This window comes from Manacus vitellinus, unplaced genomic scaffold, assembly GCF_001715985.3.
Source record: "Manacus vitellinus isolate BGI_N305 unplaced genomic scaffold, ASM171598v3 scaffold_9_pilon, whole genome shotgun sequence".
Classification (NCBI taxonomy): Eukaryota; Metazoa; Chordata; class Aves; order Passeriformes; family Pipridae; genus Manacus; species Manacus vitellinus.
In genome coordinates, this window is record NW_021940917.1 from 8,591,593 (window position 1) to 8,615,963 (window position 24,371).

General features: G+C 40.2%; 1 protein-coding gene across 6 annotated transcripts in view; it reads left to right on the forward strand.

Moving 5' to 3' along the window:
• PALM2-AKAP2 (PALM2-AKAP2 fusion) overlaps positions 1-24,371 on the forward strand; it is a 264,850-nt gene that overhangs the window by 206,484 nt on the left and 33,995 nt on the right. The window contains exon 1 of one of the 6 annotated variants that reach the window (XM_029965382.1): positions 23,647-23,699. The exons of the other annotated variants lie outside the window; for them this stretch is intronic. The gene's annotated coding sequence lies outside the window, so the exon portion shown is untranslated. Of the gene's footprint in view, positions 1-23,646; positions 23,700-24,371 lie in introns of those variants that run through there. 6 annotated transcript variants of the gene reach the window in all.

The window sequence follows — 24,371 nt, forward strand, 5'->3', positions numbered from 1 at the left end:
AAGAAGGATGGATATTCAATATTAGTAGCAGTGTTGTATCCACATAGGTTTGCCAGGCAACAGTGGAGATGGGTTTCGAAGGAAGAAACAATTTATTTTATTAGACTGTCTGAAAAAAAAGTAAGAAAAAACTCCAATGTTTTGGGCTTAGCACCCAGTCATCAGCCCATGTGCATGATCAGTTGACTTTCTTTCTTGAAGCCACAGGATGTTTTCTAGGTTTGCATGCTTCAGGCTTCCCATCCAGGGCCCAGACAAAACTTTGTTGTTTTTTTTCCAAGCTTTTCCATTTGTGGATGAAAATTTGCTTAGGCTTTGGGATATGTGATTGGAAAAAACAGGCTTCTCATATTGCTGATATTGCGTGGTTTTGGTGTGCTGTCTGAGATCTTGCAGTTCTGCAGTTCTTGTTTTTGCAATATTGTGCTCATGACATTCAATAATTACAGGTTGAGACTAGGCAGGGTTAGACTCCTTAGTACTTTTGCCCAAACTTTAGATCATCAGACCATGTATTTTGGCATTGTCAGACCTTAAAAGTCTTTGAGTGCTCATTTCCAGGTCTGAGAGAGCCTCTGGCTCCTATATGGCAGTGTCCTGTGCCAGCCAGGCTACATTCTGTCTAATAGGTACAAGTAGTTTTCCACCTCTTGTAAGGGAATAACACAGCATAGTGATGCATTATTTCTCACACCACTTCTATGTTTGCATATTGCATATAGCATGGACAAAAACAAAGGCATCTGAGGAAATTTCAAATGTGTCAAATGTCAGAAGTGGTGAGCAGAGGAAGGGAAGCTGAGGTCTTCCTCACACTACTGGGACTGTGTCTACAATACATTCCTCTGCACGAGCCTTTCAGTGGGGCACTGAGAGACCAGGAAAACACAGTGAACCAGTTTGATGGGGAGTAAAATGAAAAAAGAAATGGAAAATCTTGGATGTCTTTTCCTCCTGGGTTCGTTGGATACCAAAAGGAAGAAGATACATTATGTGTACTTCTCTCATTCACTGATGTTGTACAAAAGATTATTTCTGCAGTCTTCAAAGAAGGAAATAAATTAGCCAGAGTCCCCATGAGCATACGTCTTGCACACAACTTGCAAAATAAGCTATAAACACATTCCTGATAAAAGACACTATGAGATTAAGTGATTTTTCTCAAGACATCAGAGCCTAGGATTGGATTTGATCTCATAAATTCTAGTGTAATATTTTACACACATACATTTTTCACAGAAGGAGGTTTCATCTCTTTGATGCAGTGTCTCATCTTCTTTACTCATGGACAACTGGAAGACAAACAACTTTTCTGGCTTCATCAGCTTGAATGAGTTCTTAACCTTATCCTAAGGCTTTGGATTTATTGGGAAATAAAAGGAGGAGTAGAAAGGCAGCACTAGTAAATCCTGTGCTGTCAGAGTCTCACAGGAAGTCGAATGACCCTTGCTTGAGAAACACAAACCACAGAATGTGGGTGTGATATTTATTGGTACGTGTTTTGCATTCTCCTCCAAGGACTGATTGCATTTTGCATCGCTACTGTAAATCCTGCCTACCTTTTCCAAGATTTCAACCCTAACTCTTCTGACAACAAATTGCTGGGGAGAAATGCTGTGAGGGTTAGTATTTTGACTTCTGAGCCCCGGAAAGGTCTCTCCTGGTGTTAATGATTTCTGGTAAAAGGGAAGAATGATGGGCTTTCAAATGCAGTAGGCGCTCAGTAGCATGTACTCTCCTGTCAATAGACCCTGCTCAGATGGCACAGTCATATCTCTGTGGCCTCCCTTTAGTGTGCCTGTCTGTTCGGTGTTTCTCCTTAAACAGAAGTCAACAATTGCATTAACTTTCTGATCTTCATATGGGAATGTTTATATTAACATCAGTGGCTCTGTGATCTCTCATTTAAAATTGGCTATGGGGGGAGATGTTTCAGTAATCTGGGTTTTTTAATTAAAAAGAGGGAGGAAAGCCGAGAACGAAAGGGAAAAAGGAGGGCTGACTTCTGCAGAAAAGACACAAGTTATATTTGTATGGGTGCAAGGTCACAAAAGTTCAGATTATGCCTTTTTAATTGTTTATCTGCCTGAATTTTTTTTTCTTAATGCAAAAAATGTAAAAGCAGCTTTAATGCGTTGTTCACAGTTAATTAACTGTTCTGAATATGGCTGATATATCAGAGTATTTTCAGCCACCAGTTTCTGAGCTATTCAAGAGCACTCAGTTCTTCCACTAGGAAAATTGAAGATCAGAGGTCTTCTTTCTGAGAAGCTTGTTTAATATTCTATATTTAGGCAAAATATTTTGTCTTTGGGATTTTCCTTAGGATCTCCTAGGCTTCAGGTATTTTTTGCGGACTTAATTCACTGTTAAGTCTGCAGAAATGTATCGTAGTACTTAGGTTGATCCATTTTGTATCTACATTCTTATTTAACTGTAGAGTTAAATCCTGTGATACAGACTTCATCATATAGGTAATGAGCAGGGCACGCAACTTTTAAGGAAAGTAAAAAAGAAAGTTATTAAGAGGGTACATGCAGACGGGCTTGTTTCCTTGCCACATCATTTGTTTGCAAATCTGGCCATGGGAAGCTTCAAAGGATGTATACAGTGGCCATTTTTTAATCAAAATCCACAGTTCTACCCTTGGCCATATTGAAGTCACTTAATGTTACTTCAGCAGAAGGCACTTCATCTATTTTGTGTTTTAATCGAAGTACTCCTGTAGTCCATGTTAGTCCAGAGCTCACGTGTGTGTTTGTTGTTTGCCAAGTACTTGGTTAAATCAGTACTTTAGTACCTGTCTAGGTGTTTTTCATGGCTGTCTGCCACTTCATTGTCAAGAAAGACAAAATATTTATGAGGAGATAAATTTTCTCAGAGAGTTTTTTAAGAGAACAATCGTTTGTGTGTGTGAGAGCTTCTACTGGTATTTGTGCCCCAGTAGGACTCACGGAACTGGGTTATGACTTTTTTCAGTAAATTGAGCTGCGGGGGAAGCAGTGCTATCTATGCACAGTCTCAGTTCTCTTGAGAGGAGTAGCTGTAGAGACAAGTCCTGCACACTTCTTCCTGCATCCCTGTAATGTATTGCTGCAGTACAGGTACTGGAATTAAAATATTGAGGATCACTTAGTCCGATTTGAGTCAATATAAACCTAAAATTACTTCTTCTTCCTCTGTCAAAGCTAAAGAAAAAAAAACAGGGAAACCTGGTTACTTGATCTGTGTGTCTGGATTTGCATCTGTGATGGTTTGTGCATACAAACAACTGCCATAAAAGAAAAGCAAACGTAGCAGTGTTATGTGTACAGCATCCCACTGTTTTCTGAGCGGCAGTAGGATTCAGAAGTACCTTTTGAGTTCATCACTGAAATAACATCAATGTCGAAAATAACAGAGCTTTACTCTTTACCAGTTTAATCTCTTGGAGACTGGGCCTTGGACTCTTAACTGAAAAAACGATTACCCATTAAGGAAAACTTAGCCACAGGCAAGACTGCAGTATATCTTATTTCCAATGTTGCAAAGACCTCACTTCAGGGGTAGTTTGGAGAAAACCTTTCAGTCTCATTTAGGGTGGTAACTTTATTTATTTACTGTAGTGGTTGTATCATGAGGGTGGTTATAGCAGCTTCTGTGTGAATTTATTCAGCAAAATCATGCAAATTGCCAAGTGGAGGTCAGGATGCTGAAGACAGGGACAGAAGAGAATCTCTCCTGACAGGAGGAAAAGGGATTGTTTTTCAGTCAGGCTAAAAGATAATAGTAAAATTAAAAAAGGCAAAGGTACAGATTGTCTGTGATAGCTACTTCTGGACTTGAGAAGTAGAGTCTAATACCAGGAATGGAAATACAGACAAAGTCAAGATGTGAAGGGGAAGGAGCGACTCTGCCATGACATGCTGTCCATCAGCTCCTTCGGGAGGAGGAGTAGGAGGTTCAAAGGTTATCATCCTATTTATGCTAATTGAGTTTGAGCTAAGCTCTTCCCAAAGAAAAAAGCCTCTTATTGAATTAGTTATTCAGTTCCTCGGGATGCAAGTGGAATGGCTGTAACGCTGTGGTAGAGTGTGCTTGGTTGGCCCTTGAAGAGTACAATTGAAAGATTTCTTTTCATTTAAGCATCCCTCAGATGCAAAGCAACCAGGAGGTCTGAGAGACTTGTGTGCCTTTTGCTATTTGTCTGTCTACAAAAGGGGCCAAACATGTTCAGGTACACAGCACCCTGGCAGGTCCTCTGCTTGTCCATGGAGCAGGGTCTGAGGGTAAGAACAATTTATTTTCATAATATTGTTAAACAACCATAATTTGTAATTGTAAGAATGTGCTGTAAAGGGGAGGGAATGTTAGATCTACCTACACAGAAAGTGAAGGATCTGTAGGGATATGTCGTGTTCATTCCTTCATTGTGTGTTTCCTTATTGCTGTTACTTGATGGAACAAGTCAGAAGTAGTTATGGAAAAACATGTTGTGAATGTTTATGTATTTCTGCATTTCTGTTCGTACAGTAAACGTATGTCACTGTGTACCTCTTTATGTGGGAATATATTGTTAATAATTTTAACAATACCCCCTTCTATCCTTAAGCTTCTGAAAGGTTTATAGACATGGATTAATGAATTAAACCTCATAGCAGTCTTAGGAGATGCATGTTAAGGTAGGATTGCAGCCTGGGTAAGTTAAGTATTTTATTCAAGGTCATGCATAAAGTCAGCAGCAGATAAGAAAATGAAATCCAGAACTTCTGATTCTGAGTCACTCTAGTTGTTTAACAGTTGTTAGTTGTCTTCCAAATTGGATTTTCTTCAAAACCTTTAGCCTTGAGGACTCATGAAAGTGCAATTAACTGCAGCAGTAGAGCAACTGTGGGCAAGATTGACATCTGAAAAGTGTAAACTTAAATCAACTTGGCCTGTCATTATTTGTACACTTATTCACGCAGTGCATTTGTTTCCGTGAAACCAGTCTACTAGTCTCTGATGGCATTTAATATGAAAGAGTTCGTTTGCAATTCAAAAATACCTATTGTGTTTCCTCAACTCTCCTGATTTTATCACAACTCTTGAAATATTGGTATGGTTTTTCTTTCCAAAAGTGCCAAATGACAGAAATCCCTTTAAACTTTGAAAATAGATTTATAGCTCAGAAGTTACAATGAAATACTGAAAATTAATGTTTCTAAATAGTAGTCTCTGATTTTTCTTTTTCTGCCCCCTCTCTGAAAGAGGGAAATTAAAATTAAAATGCTATTTGCACCGTTTTTTTCTTAAAACTAGAAATACTTGCATCTCACTAACTTTTACCATTTTTGAAGAAAGGGTTTTTTTATAAATCTATGTAGAAACACATAGTTGGAAACAGAATGAGCAAGGTCTATGTACACAGCTGTTTTTCTGTAGAAGGACAGTTTGAATTCGTTGTTGGTAAGTCCATTTTGACTGCTCCCTTTTAAATCCTTTTATCTTAAAGGATCCAAACTATACAGATTGTATAGATCACTTATCAGTCATTATGTAATCTTCTTTGGGATGGAGGTGGGATTTTATGCTGTAAAAAGGATGGCAACAGGGCCTCCAAAGTGCTCCAGTTTGTGCTAATTCCCCCCCTGGAATGGGCTCTTAGTTGGCTGTGGGATCTCCTGCAGCAGAGGTTTTAGTTTTTTTAACTATTCTTTACTATATTATAAAAGCCTACTGCTGGATAAATATAAGTCTGCAATATATGGCTTTCACAATTAGCAATTATCTAACAACTGTTTCTGCAGAAGCTTCTCCCTTCTTTTTCCCCCTGGTGTCTTCATCAAGCATTACTGAAAAAATACTCAGAAAGTCCATGAAGTCCTGGGTTTTGTCCTGTTTCTATTTTAACATAGGCAGCTCTGCAGTCATAGGTTACAGCATATGTGAGACACCCAGTATATTACCAGAAACCATAGATGAAAAGAAAATTTGGCCATGTGTCCAGTGAGTCCCTGAAGGCATGGCATTCTTCATTGAATTCTATGCTGTTCAGAGCTGTTCAAGTAGTAGAGCAATGATAATAAATTTCAGATGCATTAAGCTGTCAGAAAGCAGAATGCCAGCTGCCAGCCTTGGCTGCAGTTCAGTCTCTGGTCTTCAGCTCAGGGTATTGCCTAAGCCAAAAATTAAATAGGGTGCCTGGGGAGCACTCATATCAAATGAAATCAAGTGCCCACTCGCTGTCAAAAGAAGGTTAAAAGATTAAATGTATTTACTGTCCTTGCAGTACAATGTTGCAGTTGTGATACCAGCTTAGATATGAATACATATATTTCTGTTCTAATTGAAATCCTTCAGACAGGTGACCACTTCATTGAAATAGGTGGTGCCCTCAGCTTTCTTTCCATCATTGCTTACTAAAAACCAGGCATAGATAGCTTCTTCCAAAAAAGGGATACTGCATCCCCACATAGATGAAGTCATGCCTGCAATGACTATGCCAGGCTGTGCAATCGTAGTCTGCTGTCCACCTACCCATGCATTCATTACACATGTGGATGGACAATGTCCAGGATCAAGCTGAAAAATGTTCTTCTGAGCACAGACTTCTGTGCTCAGAAGTCTGAATTCCACAGGACTTTCTCTGGGTAATGCTAGGACAGTTTGAAACTTCTGCTGTGGCAATGATGTGGAAGCTGTCCATAGCCCCCGGTTTACAAATCTGCCTTGTACATGCTTAAAAAAAAATACAGTTTAATACAAATATTTGGGTTTGTTCTTATTTACATTTCTCTATTGCAATGAGTTAATCTAGTCAATCCAGTGATAAGTTTCACATTACCTTTTGCCTATGCAGGTACTGCTGTACATTAATATTGATTAAATCATATTAATTAGACAGCTGATGAGAGTATACTGTTGACCTTGCTGGAGGAAGGCTGCAGTATTTTTTCTTCTAGGTAAGCCTGTGGTCCAGCCGAAGACACCATTTAGCATTTCATGCCTGGAAGACTGTCCAGCTCACCTTTGACTTGCTTGAAAGCATGAAAGCTGTAATCAGCATTCAGGCTTACAGCCTGCTCCTGCTGAAGTCCACAGCAAAGCTGTCCTTAATTTCAGCTAGTGCAGGGCTGGGTGTACAAAGATAATGTGACAGTAGTTTGAAAACATTATTTATAGTGATACCAAAAGTGGAGAAGTTTCACCAAAACGTTATTGCTGGGGGCTTTGGAGTTAGCACAGGTACGATGAGTGGAAAGGCAGGGCTGTCTCTAGTCTCATGGTACATAGCAAAACTGTTCTAAAACTCATTAGAGGCACATCAGGCACTGCAGCAGTACTGGTAATGTGATTTAATGAATGCTGCTCATTTAAAAAGCTGTAATTTGTGCTAAGCCCTTGGGAAGTAAGGAGGAACTGCAGGAACATAAATTCCCTAAAGCAGAGGCACAGTCTTTCCAGGTGTGTGTCTGAAGGATTTCATAAGCCCTAGCAGAAACAAATAAAGACTGTAAATCATTGTAGTTCTGCATTTTCTCTATCAGGTTTGGCATTCTGAATTTTACTGAATGGTGGAGTGCTTTATGTTTGCACTAAATTGTTTTGAATTAGATCAGAAAAAAACTAGAAAGGTCAGTAAAAGTAGACGTGATCCTTTAATATTGTTGAGGTGCATTTTGCTGGGCTGGGTGGTGTTTTTCTTTCACACATACAGCTGTTAATTCTAGCATCTCCAGATTTTAGTATTTTATTATGTGATGTAGTAAAAGCAAGATTTGGAAGAAATACTCGTTATTGTCACATGCAAATAATATGTTTCTAGCTGATGGTTCCTGGATTCCAACCACCAAAAAAAAAACTGGCAAAAAAAGCCAGAATATTTTCATACCTAACCAAAAGTGTTCTCATTACGTCTTCGGTGACTCAGATGAATTAACTCATGCCTGCTTCTCTTCAGACTAAAGAGCTGATACAATTTCCTGGCATTTTTCAGGAAGGAGATGCTTGAGAGCAGTATCTAACGTAAGTCTCCAGCTCTTATGTGAACCTGTGTTCCCAGGCAAATAAGTAGCACTCCACAGTGAAAAATAAGCATCTTGTCTTACAACTGAAGTGGTGTTTTCAGGCTGGTAATTTGTCTTGGTAGCAAGTAAATACAAAAGCATTCTAGGAGGAGCTGACTTACGCTTAACATTATGTGCTAGCAGAAGATGACTCCAGTTGCATAGGTTTGGATCAGGTACTTCCAGTCCTCTTCTCAGCATAAAAGATCCTAGCAAAGGACCTCAGTGTCCTACAAGTTAAAAAGAATGAGCAGTGAATGCCTAGTATGGCTCGATGATACTTGCTTGTGCAGATGTGTTTCTGTCCTCTCTGTACTGCCAGGTTTTTTTGTTCTGAGTGTTGGAAAGCTAGCATTTTGCTGAAACCCTGAGTTGATGTGACTGAAAGAGCATGGAAGAGTTTCTGCTTTCTTTAGAAGTAAAGAAAAGGTTCTAGCACCTTCTGGTAGAAGAGAAAAGCTTGGAAAAAAAGACAGGCTCACCTTTGAGAGCTTAAAAACATGAGGAAAAAGGGCTATATAGCCACATTTTTGTACTGGCATTTCTTGGCTTCCTGGGACTTTAATAATGACATCTGAGCAAATGGAATTATTTTTACTGGTGTATGATTAGGGAGATTTGGTTCCATCAAGTGCCAGCAATACCTGTTTGTGCACATTATTATAGTAACATGGGTCATTTAATCTCTGCTGTTGGTAGTCACGCTCTTATGTGCTACACTTAAACCACTCTTAGGTTGTTGTTTCTGTTGCTACATGATGCCCTTCTGACTTTCAAAAGTGTTTTCCCTTCAAGTTCCTTTTCCCTTCTTAGTTTTTAGTCTTTAGATGCTGACCCAATGCGACACAGGTCTGCTCAAGGTATAGAAGCACTCACTATCCTTTGTTTTTCATATGATCAGGAGACTGGATATGGCAGAAGAAAGGTAGTAATGGGATAAATTGGGGGAAAAAGCCATGATGATATCAGCAGCTTCTCTGACCTGTAACCAGAAGCTGTCTGCCAGAAGTGTCTTAAATCTGTTTTGAGCTGTCCCCATGTTTGCTGTCCTCATTCAGTGAGAAGGACTTTCAGGGCCCCTTTTCAACACAGTTATAACTGTATGTTTAAGCATATTGCTCTGTACCTTTGTTGCCATTTTCTGGCAGTAGTACGAACCAGATTTCAGTGATGTGTTCATAAATTTATTCTGGGCTGTTTTGATATAAATTTTAAATAATTAAAACTTGTCTCCAGTTCCCATCAGAATATCCTTGTTCGTTTTGTGCTGGGAAAATATACCTGGATATAAATACAAAAAGATGGAGCTTTTGCTGAAGTCAATATTTTATCATAATTCCTGGAAGAACAACTTGTCCATGCCATGGCAATCATCACGGAAAAAAGTTCTTGAGCAAAGTCACAGTAAAATATATCCTTAATCATAACCCACCCACATCTAGGCGTCATGTCATCAGACACTTTACTGGAGGAAGGAACAGTACTGTTGGTATTCATGACTCATTATATTCATGGGTCATAAAGTCTAAAGCTGTGATCACATTATGACTGGCATAGTGACATAGACCACTGGATTTCCCTAAATTGATTATTGTTTCAAGTACAGTTTATCTTTTAGAAAAACATCCAGTTTTGATTCCACATGTCCTGCAAGGGAGCATTAATGACAGCCTTTATTAAAATGTTCCCTTCATTAATTATACTCACTGCTAAGATCTTCCTGTTCGAAGATACACATTATTTTACTTGTGGTCTCCCTGACCACTCCCCAGTGCAAGCAGAAGTGTCTTGAGCTCCTTTCTTCTCTGAGGAATTGGCTTTGTCTGAAGATTGCTGGGTGACTGGGTTTTTTCGTTTTTTTACCTTGCATAACCTGTGAGGTTGTAAGAAGTTCTGGCTTATGGCTTTAATTATAGTCTCCGTAATTACCTAAAAAACCTTCTCACTCTCTTCCTTCAAGTCTTACCCTGGTGATGCCAGCACACACCTGTGGCTGAGAATAGTAATGTTGATGGCCTCTGCTTTTCATTGATAGTACTTCCGCTTTGTTGTCACTTGATGTTGCACCTTGCCTTCATGTGTCCACCTCTTTGCTTAGCTCTGTCCAGAGGCTGTGACTGGGTTATTATGCTGTTTCAAAACTAGCATAGTGTCTCGTACATTAAGGTCCACATCTGGGCTGTGCCAGAAGCTGCTGAGCATTAATCAGATATCCTGATGAAATGACTGAGGTGAAGTGTCTTGGCTAAGAGTTCTTTTTGCAGTTTCAGCGTAGTTTGAAGCTGTAGTTTTATTGCCACTTCAGCTACAAAATTGACATGTGTATTGACGTCAGAGATGTGCATCCTCATACTTTGGGTCAGATGAGGACCATTGGCAGTCACATGCATCCCTTACAGCAGGAACCCAGGAACCACGTGGACTCCAACCTGTGTTACTAGCCCAGTATGCTACTTCTCCCAAACTCAGGAATGAGGTATCTATGTACTAACTGGCGTGGTGATGGGGAATGCATCATAGAGGTGTGTTTGTCTGGGTGAGCTTGGCTTTGAAGACATACCCTTATTTATGCTGCAGGTTTTGGCAGTGCTTCTGTAATAGCCAGCTGTCAAATCACCTCACAAAGCTATGATCTTTTCTTTATCCTTTTTGAGACACTAATTGGTAAGAAGAGATGTCAGTGCTAGTGCACTGATAAGTACATTAGCCATGTTATTACTTTGTTGCTGAGATGTTCACAGTTCCCTAATTGAAGGCATATATATTACTTTGGGTAATTTCTGCTTAGCTGACTTACTCAGCAAAGCTCTGTTCAGATGTATTTCCTGAAATTATCAGCAGACATAGTATGAAATACTGTTTATGCATGTATACAGAGTCTAAAGTTGGAGGGTGTAGGAAAGCATTCTGGTTTCCACTGAGCAGAGTACTGGGATGCTATGAAGGGCATTTCTGGTGGAAGAACAGTACAGTCTTTCCATGCCCTAAGAGAATAACCCAGAGGTCCCACTCAGGTCTGGCCTAGGTCAAGCTGAATTATCCCTTTGCAAGCTGGGTATTTCCCTTCGTAGTCAACAATGTGAATAATAATGGTCCTTAGTTAGGAGAAATGTCAGTCCTTGGACTGTGGTGTGGGTGTTTTAAACTCAGCCATCAGCAAACTTTTGAAGTAGTGTGAGTAACTTTCCTATATAGTTTCTGATGAAAATTAAGTAGCACTGTCCTCCTTTGTTTTCAGAATCTGAGATTCTCAAGCATTAGATGTTAAGTTAGTGATTGAATTGGCCTTCTAGTGTATATTCTGTTTTTCCTCTTGATGGGACCTTGACAATCCCAGATTTGCCAAGTGGAATACTTGAAATTCATCTTTTAAATCTGAATGCATACACACCAGTAATGCCTAGATCTATCTGTCCTAGAAACCACTTGTTAAGGTGTCAGGAACTGATTCTGGGAGTTTTACTTTGAGCATCAGGATTCCAGCATTTTTGTTTTAAGGGCCTCGTCTGCAATGTTGCGGTTTCAAAAAACAATGAGCTCTGCTTTCTATATGTCTGGATCTGGTCCAGATGTCTGCTGTTGTCCATGTGCAAACTGCCGCTCACCATTCCAGAAGAAAGGCCGATTCCCACGTTCATCCCACTTGCAAACAGCAAAACAACTTGTTTTTCTTCAAGTAGCTTTTTTTCAGTGAGTGACTTTTTGATGGTACACTTGTATCCTTGTATTCACAGAACTGTTGAAAAGTTCATGGTGATTTTGAAGTGGTACTGTGCTTATGAGTTTAATTTTATTTGCCTTTTAATACTGCTAAGAGGATTTTTTTTCACCTGTGATGTAAGAAATGTTAAATGCTATCTGATGAAAATACATTTGTTATTTATAGGTAAATCCAATTATTTAGTTAGTTAATGGATCTTAAAAATAGCTATGAGACGGTCATTCATATATTTACCAGCAACTGAATGCTACTTTCCCCCCTGAAAAACATCCATTCTGATTGATTAATAAGTATTCAACTTTGTGAAAGGAAAACCAGACCTGTTAGCATAGCTTTATCTTGCATGTCATAGAGAACAGACAAATCAGTGCTTATTGAGCCACCCTGTAATTGCATTAGTCTGTAAACTTCTGGTGGCCTGGTTTCCTCTCTTATTAAACGGAATGAGAAGGGTTGGAGACATGCTTGGGTACTTGCACTTGTAGATTAGAGATTTCCTTTTTTGGAGGTCTGCTTTACTGGCTTGGCGTTTTTTCCCTTAAAAATGAGACATGGTTTTGGTCTGGTGTTATTTTTTGTTCTGCCAGAAAACCATAATGCATTTAGTCCTGCATGTAAAAAATGTTCATTTGTTCTTAGCTAAGATTATTTATAGCTCGGGGATCTCACATGATGAGTACTGCCAGCTTTAGGTCATCATAAGGAATACAAATTGAGTTTTGAGATTAGCTGTTGTATTTATTTTTCTAGTTATGATAACTTATTTAAGTCCCTGCCTTATTTTGAATGTGTCAACTTTGATAAATGATATTCACCTCATAGAGTACACACAACTCTGCTGTCTATCATTTTGTGAGTTACAAAGTACATAAAGAGAAAAATAAAATATATTTTTATTCTCCTCATGAAAGTTCTTTTTGAACACCAAGTTCTTGTTAACCTACCAGTCAGAAAGGGAAACCATGAAAACAAACATGTCAGTTGGGGTGGGGAGGGGGTAGGGGAGCAGGCAGGGATTGCTGTGATGTTTTTGTTATGTGAAAATCAGCTTGAGATTTTTCCCAGCATCCTGAGTTTCTAAACTCCTGCTTCAAAACCAGAGAAGCTACCTGGGAGCAATAAAGTTAGACAGGTGCTTAAGAATGTTTTAGGAGCCTACAGCAAGGGGATGGAGTTTTGAATGAGATGCTGCAGGCATTCATGGCTGCTTCAGCTGCATCTGCCACTGCCCTGGTCGCTTCCCCTGGCTCTGCAGCTGCTCCCAAGAAAATAGGCAGCTAAGGTTTGTCCCAGGTCTGCTGTATGACCACAGAATCCTGTTCAGACGAGAGTTAATGCAAACACCAAACAAATGGACAGTTTGTACTCCAGATGTCAGGCTTTCAGCCTAAAAGAGATTACAGTTCCAGTCCTTTTACAATATCTGTTAATAATGCAAAACAAATCTTGGTGTTAACCCTTTCCTGCAAGCTAAACCCGTTCACTCACCAGTCAGTCACAGAAGTGGCAGTGAGACATAAAAGTGATGCTAATACATGGTCTAATGTTGTGACCCTAGAAAGGCAGATGGTACCAGGGACTCCTTGGAGTCCTCCCTGGTTACACTGTTGCCCTTTTCGAAGGGTATCTGTTCAGTTATGGAAGGAAGAGGGATCAATATAAAACACAAAAAAAGGATTGATTGCAGCTTGGGTGTTCAGTTTGGTGGACAAAAAACAGCTGTCATAAGAAATATCTCACAAGCCCCATACTGTGTCTTACTGACAATCATCCATGCCCTCTATGGTTGTCTATGTGTAGAAAGGTGAGAGGAAGTTTCAAAATGGACTAATTTGTCAGAATTTCATGCTAGAGTAATAATCTTAGAACAGAGGCATGAGTCATGTGGTTTCTCGCGTGTTTTCCCCTTTTGGTGGCTACCTTTCACTTGGTGGTGCTCCACAAGTAATACACAGGGTGGTAATGCAGCCCTTCCTAGCAGAGTTTAAAGGTGCTCTGCCTCTACCCCTGGACCATGTTACAAATTTGTGGTGGAATTTTGGGCCAGTTTACCTTATATATTGCAGGAAAAGGACATCTGGACTGGGGAGAGAGGAAGTGATGTCATGGAACTGTTCACCAGCAGCTCCCGGGTAAAATCTCAGGGGCTTTATAGTGTCTTGGGTGCAGTGTTACACCTAAGGCATTAAAGCCCAGGCATCTAATTCACAAGTTTGGTTCCTTGCCATGAGTCACACATATGACATTGCTTATGCTTGTTATTTTTTCAAGTATTTCTCCAGTTTTAGGTTGTCCCAGTTTTGTGACTGCCTTAATGGAGAACATTGGTGGCTGAACCTCCATGCTTTTATAAAATGTACTAGGAAGGTGGTCTCCTAAGGAAGATGTTTTAAAAAATACTGATTTAGATTATTCTGTGAAATGAAGGTAATTTCCTGCATGTTGTGAAGCAGGTGGGTGCCTACAGTGTGGTTTGAGGTACTAGTGGGTGGGACTATATGCAAAGTGTTGTTCTGCCCATCATCCCTATAACAGCAAAAGAAAGATGGGCTTTATGGATTTCTTCTTGTGCCTGCATTTTCCAAATTGCATTCTTAATACATGAAATGGTCATGCCATCCCATGTTTCTCCATCTGCCTTTGTGCAGACTGTTATATTTTCCATACAGGACTACAGGTTGGAAAGGCAGTTTGAGCTGGTCAGCCTTTCCCAGACTTAAGAATTGCTGTGAGATAGCATATATTGTCATGTGCACAGATGCAAGAGGTGAAGCTTCCACATAAAGTCATCCTCTGGCTCCACAGTGAGTTACCACAGTGGGGACTACTCCCTCTCTGTTTCTTTCTACATCTATAGATTTATAGATTTAGATGGATATATGCCATGAAGAAGACGAGATGAGCTCCTTCTCCACGCAGCTATGATTACTGCAATCCCCACGTGTATCGCTGCTGGAGACACCTTCTCACTGCTCGTACAGACAGCTGTAGACAGGGGACACAGGCTAGTACAACATTTGCTATTGCTTTCTAAAACCCTGCATTCTTGTCATTGTTAGAGTCCTGATTTGCTGAGCCGTTGATTTGAGCCCAAGAAATCATTATGGGTTGACTTTATTGTTGCTATTATTGTAATAGGAGGAGGGAATTAAAAACAGATGCCTCAGTGCTGATGTTTGACTGGAGTGAGAGACAGCATGTTGTTTTGAGACTGATACATGATCCCAGATTGTAGCTGAACACTTGAAAGTGCCAAGCAGGGGGTCTGCTGGACAGTTGATGAGCCATGTTTCAGCATTGTGTCCATACACAGAACTTAAGGGGAAGTCACCTTGGGCAGAGGCAGGATGAACAGGCTCAAACCACAGGGGTGTTGCTATTATAAGATTTTGGTATTATACATCTTTCATTTAAATTGATTTTTCCTTTAAAGCACACATGAGTTTCATAGTCACAGGCAGACTTCAGGATTAAGTAATTGCAATGTGTTGCACATGTGTTGACTTTCAGAGTGCCTTACCTTTTCTTCTGATTATGTGAACTTGAGCATCTACCTTGACCTAGGACAAGTTGTGCTGCTTGGAAATTTCTTGTCTTTGTGAGGGTTTTCTGCCCCAATAGGGTAAAGCTCCTTCAGCATTCTCCTTTAACCTACCTTTCCAAAGTATGCAAGACAGTTCAGATGTTTCCAACCCAGCATTTTTTTTAAATAAGAAAATATTATTGCATCAGGAAGAGTATGCTTATAGTGGAACACGGTGCTTGTTTCAGTCCATTTACTGTCAGCAAGCTTATTCGTGTTTTCTCCTGTCCAGTTTTATAGTTGAACCTGGTGTCTCAGAAAGCAGTGAAATTTCAGGGGGAATACTGAATTTCGGGGGGATACTGAATTTCACGGGAATTTTTGCTGTATCACAGTTTCACCAGCTTAATTAGTTGCACTGATTAATTAATTGACGAATGAGATAAGTTTTAATGCTGAATTTATGTAGGATGTTATGCTGCAATCCTATCTACACTTCTTTACGCAGTGCCATCAATTCAGTGAAGCTTAGCAGGGAGCATTAGAAGAAATTCATAATGACTAGGAAGATAAGCCAGTGCCTTGACACAAGCTTATCAGTAAGACATTACTAGAAAAATTCAGATAATTGCCTCTAAGTGCTAGAGCATGGCTGTGATCAGGGAATGCATGTTTGTGTTTCTTTTGTAGTTAAAGATGCATATTGTTTCCTGATATACCCCGGCTCATTTGATTAAGCATCACAGGGCTTATCTTTGTCAGTTTATGTGTAGTCTTGCTTAATGGCATCATCCTCTATTTGTGTTAGTTATATGTCTAAGACTTAAGCTGGGACCAGCACACATCTTACTTGTGTTCGCTTTTCCCACACCTTTCTGGAGTCATAGGGGAAAGCAAGATTATGGATTTCTTGAAGGTTTTTGTGGAATGAACTTAAGCTGTGTTTTTAGACCAGAAAGGGTCTGCTTGCATCTCCTGAGCTGTGTACAGCTGATCTTCAAGGAAAATGCAGTCCTGGGCTCTTGTGAAGTTTAGCTACCCTGTTAATCAAAACCAGCTACCCTATTAATGAAACAAATCAGTTGTAGTGCAACAAAATTGGATGTGTTATGACCAATTTGCCAACATTAAGTATCGAAGAAATAACAGCTGAGTAATTACAGCAAAAGAAGCATTAAATGCAACTTGAAATATACACATATTTTCTAAGCTTGGGGCTGTTTGACATTTTGTAATGTTGATTCTTGGTTTGTAATAGACTAATCATATGTAGTTTATGTTGATAAGTTGTCCTGTGTTTCTTATTGGTCTCCTTTAGGTAGATGGCAGATAGCAATGAGTGCTGTTATTGCAGCTAAGTGTTCTTTTTTCCTAGACTGTTAGGATCTCTCCTTTCTAATTTTCTATATATATGTTTAGTTAGTACTGTGTTGTTCAAAGCTACAGCAGCTCTGCATCTGGAAGAACCCCATATTCTTGGATTATGTTTAGAGGAACTTACTGTAAGTCTGTTATATTTAACATATTCAGCAGAGGGTAATGAGAGGCTCTCTTGAGAGCCTGACTTTCTTCTGAAACCCCAGGGAAACTGCAAACAGCCTGAAGGATATTCACTGTGACTTCTAGCTCCCTCAAAATTCAGAAGGTTTTCTGTAAACATGGGAAGAAGTTTGACTCCACTGAAGAAATTATGTCTCCCATAACCCTGAACATCCCTCTGTCTTTTGCCAGTGCAGGACATGTAACTCTAAAAGACAGCACCCAAGTTAAAAAGCTCAGATTTGGGCTGAATTAACTGAAATTAACAAGCAAAGCTCCAACTTGCAAGTCTGGGAGTTACCTAAACATTTTGTTCTGTTTAAAAACAAACATTTTTCTATCAGCTTTTTCAAAATTCCTGATGATCTTTGTTCCCAGCCACCTTATCTAAACAAATCAAAACAAACAATGTGCACAAGTTCTTTGCTGCCACAATAAATTGCTTGTTTTAACTCGGGTGGTTGTGGAATGATTTGGTTTGGGTGTTGTTTTTTTTTGTCATCTTTTATGTTTGCCTGAGAAACAGCCTTAGTATGTAGGTCGTCTCAAGTGCTAACAACATTTAAAATCAGTCCAGAGAAGGCTTCTTCAAATCACCTTACATTTAAGGAGGAGCAAGAGCCTGCACAGGACCATTCCCACTGGGCAACTGATAGAGGACTGCTCAGTTACCCACTTGGTGTCCATGCACGCCACACACATGGGAGCACAAAGCAGCTGAAGTTGGCTTGCAGCAGAGCAAAGTGGCATCCTACTCTTATTGTGAGTGCACGTCAGGCTGGCTTGGGTTACCTCACTTTTAACACTGAGTCCCTCCTCTGCTTGCATACCTCTCTAGGGAGGGTGCTTAAATGAGCTTAACACTTTTAAAGCTCAGAAGAGTGGAGGTGAAGAGTTTACTGTGAAGAGACTGTAGCACTATGCCGCTGGAATCACAGTGGGTAGCAGTGGCCACATCTGCTGGCACAGGTTGTGGAGTTTTCACCCACCTCTGTACCCACAATAAAAGCATGTGGGTAAGCCAGTGCATTTGAGAGGTACTGAAAAGGTAGAGAGAAGACGACAGAGGAAAGGAAGTCTTTCCCCCTATAAATGGCTTGCAACAAATGTAAGTCATTTGTCATTTCAGATTCCTTTTTTGCTTGCGAGAGAGTAAGTAAGGAGATGAACAGCTAAATATTAACTGTAAGTATCTGAGGAAAACAAGTAAGTGGGATGCTGTATGACCTTTCTCACTTATTTCTCCAGACATCATCCTGTTGTGACACATAGCACTGTCAGCTGATTGGCATTTATGTCTCCAGCCCTGATAATTTTGACAAGGTATTTTATCTTTGCTGTGATGGGAGTACTAAACATGCCACGTGCCACTTTCTTTCTGAATGGAGAATGCCCCCAAAGCCCCAGTTTTCAGAGCAGTCAAGTGTGAACACTTCTTTTAAGAGGTTTTACCTGTTCAGTATGGGAATAAGAATGAAGACCAGTTTTAGCATTGGAAATTAATTTTAATCCAAATAGCATCAAGAGAGGGCCTCCAGGTATTCTTTGAGTTGGGATGAAAGCAAACTCTTCATTTTCAACAGGGTTGAACATTTCCTACTCACATTACCCAACCCAGCTGCCAGCGTGAGTAGACATTGATGGAAGTACAAGTACTCACTGGAGGCATTTTCTTTCCGAAGAAGCTGTAGTCTTTTTCTGTCATAAGAAGACACAGTCCTGACAGCAAGCAGTGCCAGAGCCTGGCACTGGACCCTTCCCCCTATTTCACCTCTTCACTGCAAATCACCCAGAAAATGCAAAGCACTAGTGAATTTTAAAGCCCTCTGTTCCCCAATCAAGGTTTAATGTCACAGTTTCCTATTGGAATTTGTTTTGGTGGTCATCCTTGTGTAATTCATGCTGAGCAGTTATTCTCCTGCTGCTACAGCAGCAGTCAATACTTTGTCTGAAATACAGGTGTCAGGTGGGGGGTCTGCTCTGGAAAGGAGAGGTTTGAGGTGTGAGCAAGCTGTCCATGCAGCATATCTCATAAATTGGTTTTACTTCTGTCTCATGCAGGTTGGCTTTATACAAAAAACAGCAGGTCTGGTTACAGCACCAGGGGAAATTAAACTGACAGAGCCAATTTGTACTCTTAAAATAAACAGAAGTGTCCTTTAGGTTTAAAGCTCCTGATTTCCGTAAAAGGAGGAGGAAGAACAATTAAGATTGCTCACCAGATAAAATTCTTTGGAATTGCTTGTTATCAAATAGCCCCTTAAACATGAGGAAATATTCAAGAAAACTATTTATTTTTTAAAAGTATTTGTTGCAAGAAGGAATTTTGTCAGATTGGCTCCTGTGGCTGCTATGAGCCACCTCTGCCAAAAATTGAAACTCGGCTTGTGAGCAGACATGATTGGACTGGCATCATGGGTGGATGGGAACGTGCTCAGAAAAATGCCTCCCCCTCTCCTGACCTGTGCTCCCTGCATCTCCCCACGCTGGTGGGGCCGTGCAAAGGGATCAGAAATGTTTTATGTGAAGAGAAAGCAGAAGAATAGAACAATTCACTTAAAAGCCACAAAGCACCAAACCAACCAGTGACAGGCTGACATTAAAACCCTTACTGCATCTCCTGTATCTTTGTTGTTTTACTCTGGTTCTTTGCACAAGACGTCCTCTGATGTTCACCACCCATATTTCACCCTCCACTGGTTTGTTAAGGGTAGATTTGCAGAGGAGGTGTTGAAAATGAGAAGGAGATCCTTAAAATGGTTAGTAAACTTTAGCAATTGCATGCTTAAGCACCAGTTTTTCTTCAAGCAGCCAGCCTTCTGGGGCACTTTTCATTTTACTGCCCAAGACAGAGCTGTCTGTGGAGATAATACAGTTTGAAGATAACGAGCTGAAATGGTGACTCTAGTCCCATAAGACCTTCCTGCATGTGCACACAACTCTGCTGTGATACAGAGGAGAGGGATAGCACTTTTTCCAGTGAGATATGTGTTATGGAAAGACATTGATACAGAAGGAGGTAAGGGAATAGTTTTGATATTTGTTTTTTCTTCTGGTTTGCACATCTTAAATTTACTGATCACATAAGGGTGCTAGTCCAACAGACTCAGAAAGTCAGGCAGGGTATTTACTCCCTGAACAGGAAAGGGATGCACAAGAGGATTTGCTTGGTTTATGTTAAGCTTGTGTATACTTTCCATAAAGAGAAACCCATCTTTCTTTTTTCTCTTTTCTCTTTATTCTCTCTTCTCTCTTTTTTCTTTCTTTTTCCCCTTTCCCATTTTCCCACCTTGCCTGGCCTTGCCTTGCCTTTGCCTTGCCTTTGCCTTGCCTTTTTTCTCTTTTCTTTTCTTCTCTTTTCTCTTTTTTTTCTCCCTTTTTTTTTCTTCCAACAACATGTTAAAAGAACAGAATTAGCTCTTCACAACAGATTGCAGCAATGACCCTGTGCTTTCAGTGGTGCAGTTATCTCCAGTGTGGTGTTTGGGCTGCATCTGTGTCCTGAGGTAGCTGAAAGGGCTTGTGACCACTATAATTCTGTTACTGCTTAATCAGGAGATATAACACTGCAAGTTACTATTGCTGCCACATTTTAAAGAATTTGTGTTTAACCATAACCACAAGTTGCACCCAGCTGCTAAAATCTGAGATGGCTTCTCTGAGAAACACTCAAAGCATAGACTGTGCCTCAGATTCAGATCTCATCACGTTATCTTTAAGGTTCATAGAGGAGGGCTGTTTCAGATTAAAGAGGTCACAACATAGTCACAACACCCTTGCAGAGAACATGGTGCACCTACATCTTGTTCGTTGACTGGTTGAGCTATAGCTTACACGTCTCATTTGCCTCTACAGGTGGCCTTGTGGCATGGACAGGGCAGTCTTCTGGCTGTTCAGCACTGAAATTGCATATGACCTGCCACTCTGATAGACAAGTTTGGCTGTAGACCTAAGGATCCTCAGATCTGCAGAATAAAATTAGGAGTTGCTGCCTTATACTAGCTTTCCATATACACTGATTTAGTCATGAAACCCAGCATCCTTGCATTTAATGTGCATTACTGCTGCAAATTTGGAAAATTAGGGCCTGAAACAGGTAAATCTCTTCATAATGGTCCCTTTTTTTCTCAGATACTGAGGCCAGCACTCTTGTCTTTTACAATCTTGCTCCTTATGTCTCCAGAAATTAATACTTGCTGACTGTTTGGTGGATACAAATACAGTCTCTCCAGTACATTTCAATCTTCATACACTTACTGCGTTTCAGTATGGCATGATGCAGAGGACCCCGGGGCTTACTGCTTATAGTCATGTATTGGTTTAAAATTCAGAGATGTCAATAGTCTTTGCACTTCAGGAAGTTAGGAGGAATAATTTTAAAGTGTTCTTGGACCACTTTGAGTTAAATTTCTGCATTTTTATTTATTTATTGATCAGTCAGCCATTTCAAGTTTCTGTTCATGCTTTTTGCTTCAACCAAGAGCACTATAACTTTTTTTTTTAAATAAACTTGAGGTTGTATCAGGAGAGACTAAGGCTTTAAGAAAAAAACCCAAAACGAACAACCAACCAACAGGAAAAAAAAAAAAGAAAAAACCTAACTTATTTAAAGCTGACAGTAATGGTGGGTCTGAATTCCTGAGGGGAGAAAAGCTTGTTTGTTTATCTGAGGCCAGCTCTAGCAAAAGATGGCTTAACAGGGTGTATCTGCTGCCTTTGCTACTAAAGCTACGCTGCTATACTGTACACACATCATTACCAATAGCCCAGTTCATTCTTGAAACATACCAATATGTTAAGGACAAGTCATTCCTGTTTTTCAAAACTAGTTGGTATGAGAAACAGGTAATTAAAAAAAAAAAAAAGATATTTTCAAGTGCAACTCCTTTAGACTTCAGTGAAAACAGAGTATTTGCATGTCAAATGGACAACTCCCATGAGTCTCTATCAAACAAGGGTCTCGAGCTCCATCTCCTGCATACCTGGGTAGTGCTCCAGTAACAGCTCTGTCCTCCAGTGACCTCCCAGGCTCGTGGGACTTCAGACAGTTGGTGTCAGGAAGAGTATGGAAGATAAGTATCTTCTGACCTTTCTCTTCTTCGGTGACCACAGGTGAAGCAGGGTTACTTAAAATTCATATTTAATCAATAAGCAGCTATAGAAATTGCATTTTAAATCCATACACTTTAATACAGTATTTTATTTCTCTGTTGGACACCTATCCCTCTTGATAGTGTAGAATTCTGGGATGATCTAAGGGAATAAAAATAGCTAATATTGTGAAATCTATAACTAATGTATTATAATATCTACCCCTTGTGCAGACAGTGTAGGAGGTAGTATATGAAAGCACACAGTATTTCCTGTCACTTTAGGCTCACCAAAACCACTCAGTTTTATTTTAGGACAGGAATGTTGAGTGCCTTTTCTTTTTTTTTCTCCAGTGAGACCTTATTTACATTCTGTTTTCATAGATTCATTCAACAGATGACAGAGTTTCTTACCTGCCCATTTAATGCTGTAGAGATCTGACTTGCCTCATTTAATGTGGCTCAAGCAGGTGGTGGAGCATCTGGTGAAGTGAGCTACCACTGCCTTCAAGGGTTCTCCTGTCAAAAATGTCACTGCTGTTCATTTTCATCATTGCTGGTAAAGAATGGCTGTGCCTTCCCTTTGCTGATGCCTTAGAAGTAGTAAGAAAGCAAGTCAATATCTTTTTCTTCAGGTAAGCTTTCAGCCCTTAAGCTGTATCATCTATAGCAACGTCTGACACTGAATTCAAGCCATTTTAACCCAAAGTTATCCCATTGCAGGGGATATCTGGTCAGCATAGCTCATGTTTTTAGCTTTAACTATTAAGCCTCCAGGAAACCTAATCCAAGGGTACTCAAATGTCACTAGCCCAGAGGCAGCAGTAGTAAACAAGTACTATACTGTAGAAAACACTGTGCTGTCTTTCCTCGTCACCCTCCTTTCTAAATTTGGGTGGGGGTTTTTTGCATTCCTTCTATTCAGCTGTTTTGCATTTGGCTGGTACTATTCATACGGGCTGTACACCACTGCTCTGACCTAAGACTTCTGAAACATGTTACCAAAGGTGCCCTAAGCACTTCAATTAACATTGCAGCCTCTCCTGTGGAAAGAAATATAGTCCAGCCATTTTGTTTTTCCTCGTAGGTAAAAAGTACTGCTAGTTACTTCTTGGAACTTGTGTCTTTCACAGCAGCCCTTCATGGGATTCCTCCTTCCTAGTACTAAGCCAGCCACATGCTGTGCTGTAGGTTAGTGGACCTCCCTGCAGCCACCCCCTCCCCCCCCGTAAAAATACCCAAAAACCAAACAAAAAAAAATGAACCTACAACAGTAAACCCCTGCTTATGTTAGCTGAAAACATGTCTTAAGGTCTGTTGCCAACAGTGCTTTTGAAAGTATCCCTAAGGAGATGGCTCCCTTAGAGGTTAAGTGAAGTCATGCTCCTTATGAGTAGAGTGAACAGGAATTTTCCTTTAAAAGAGACTCTCTGTGAGTGCGCTGAGGGTGTGAGTGGGCTGAGGGTGTGAGTGGGCTGAGGGTGTGAGTGGGCTGAGGGTGTGAGTGGGCTGAGGGTGTGAGTGGGCTGAGGGTGTGGGTTTCCTCTTTTTTTCCTTCTTTCTTCTTTTTCCCTTTTTTCCTTTTTTTACTTTCTTGTTTTTCCTTTTTTCTTTTTTTTTTTTGTTTGTTTGTTTGTGTTTTTTATTTGTTTGTTTGGTTTTTTAACAAACCCTCCCTCAGCCTATGACATCACAGTCCTCTAATGAGCTGGGGAAGGAATGTGACTTAAGGAGTGAAGGCCTTTGTGGAAAACAGCATATTTGGGGTTTGCTTCAGAGTTTACAGAAACAGAGTAAGGGTAAGCTAAGATTTCTCGCCTGTGACATGTGTCTTCGTTGCGCCTTTATCATTCAATATCGGGAGGAGTATTTACCATACCACAAATTTGTGGAATTCTTTGTAGCTAGTTTGTTCATTGCAAGCAGTAGGCAGAGCTTTGTGAAATTTGCAACTTTCTACATAGATGTAATACAGAAGAATATTGATTCCAAGGAGGAAAGATACTTTTTGTATATCCTGTGCATCTGATAACTAGGGAAACCACCCAGCACATGCAGTGAGTATATTCCTTAGGCAGCACTTGCAGTCTTCTGGCTGACTTCTTTAGTTGCTGTGGAGGGGTATGCTTCCCACTCATCAAGTGTGTTATCCTTCTTGACACTGTATAGCAAACTTCAGCTCATAAAGACGCTTTCAGGGTGTCTGTTCAGCTTCATCTTATAGTTGTTTAGCACTGAAGGAAATTAAACATAGTACCATGAGCAGTCACATTTAGCAGCAACAGCATTCCCGATGAACCCTCAGTGCACGCACTAGGATAGCACATTCCTTAACTCCTGTGAAATGAGGAAGAATATTTAGGGGAAAGCATCTGAAAGCCAAGTTGACATGATCTTTCCTTCTACCTTGTGCTTTTGTTTTTCTGTACACAGACTCCATAGATGAAGTTTTATGCAGTCACTTCAAATAC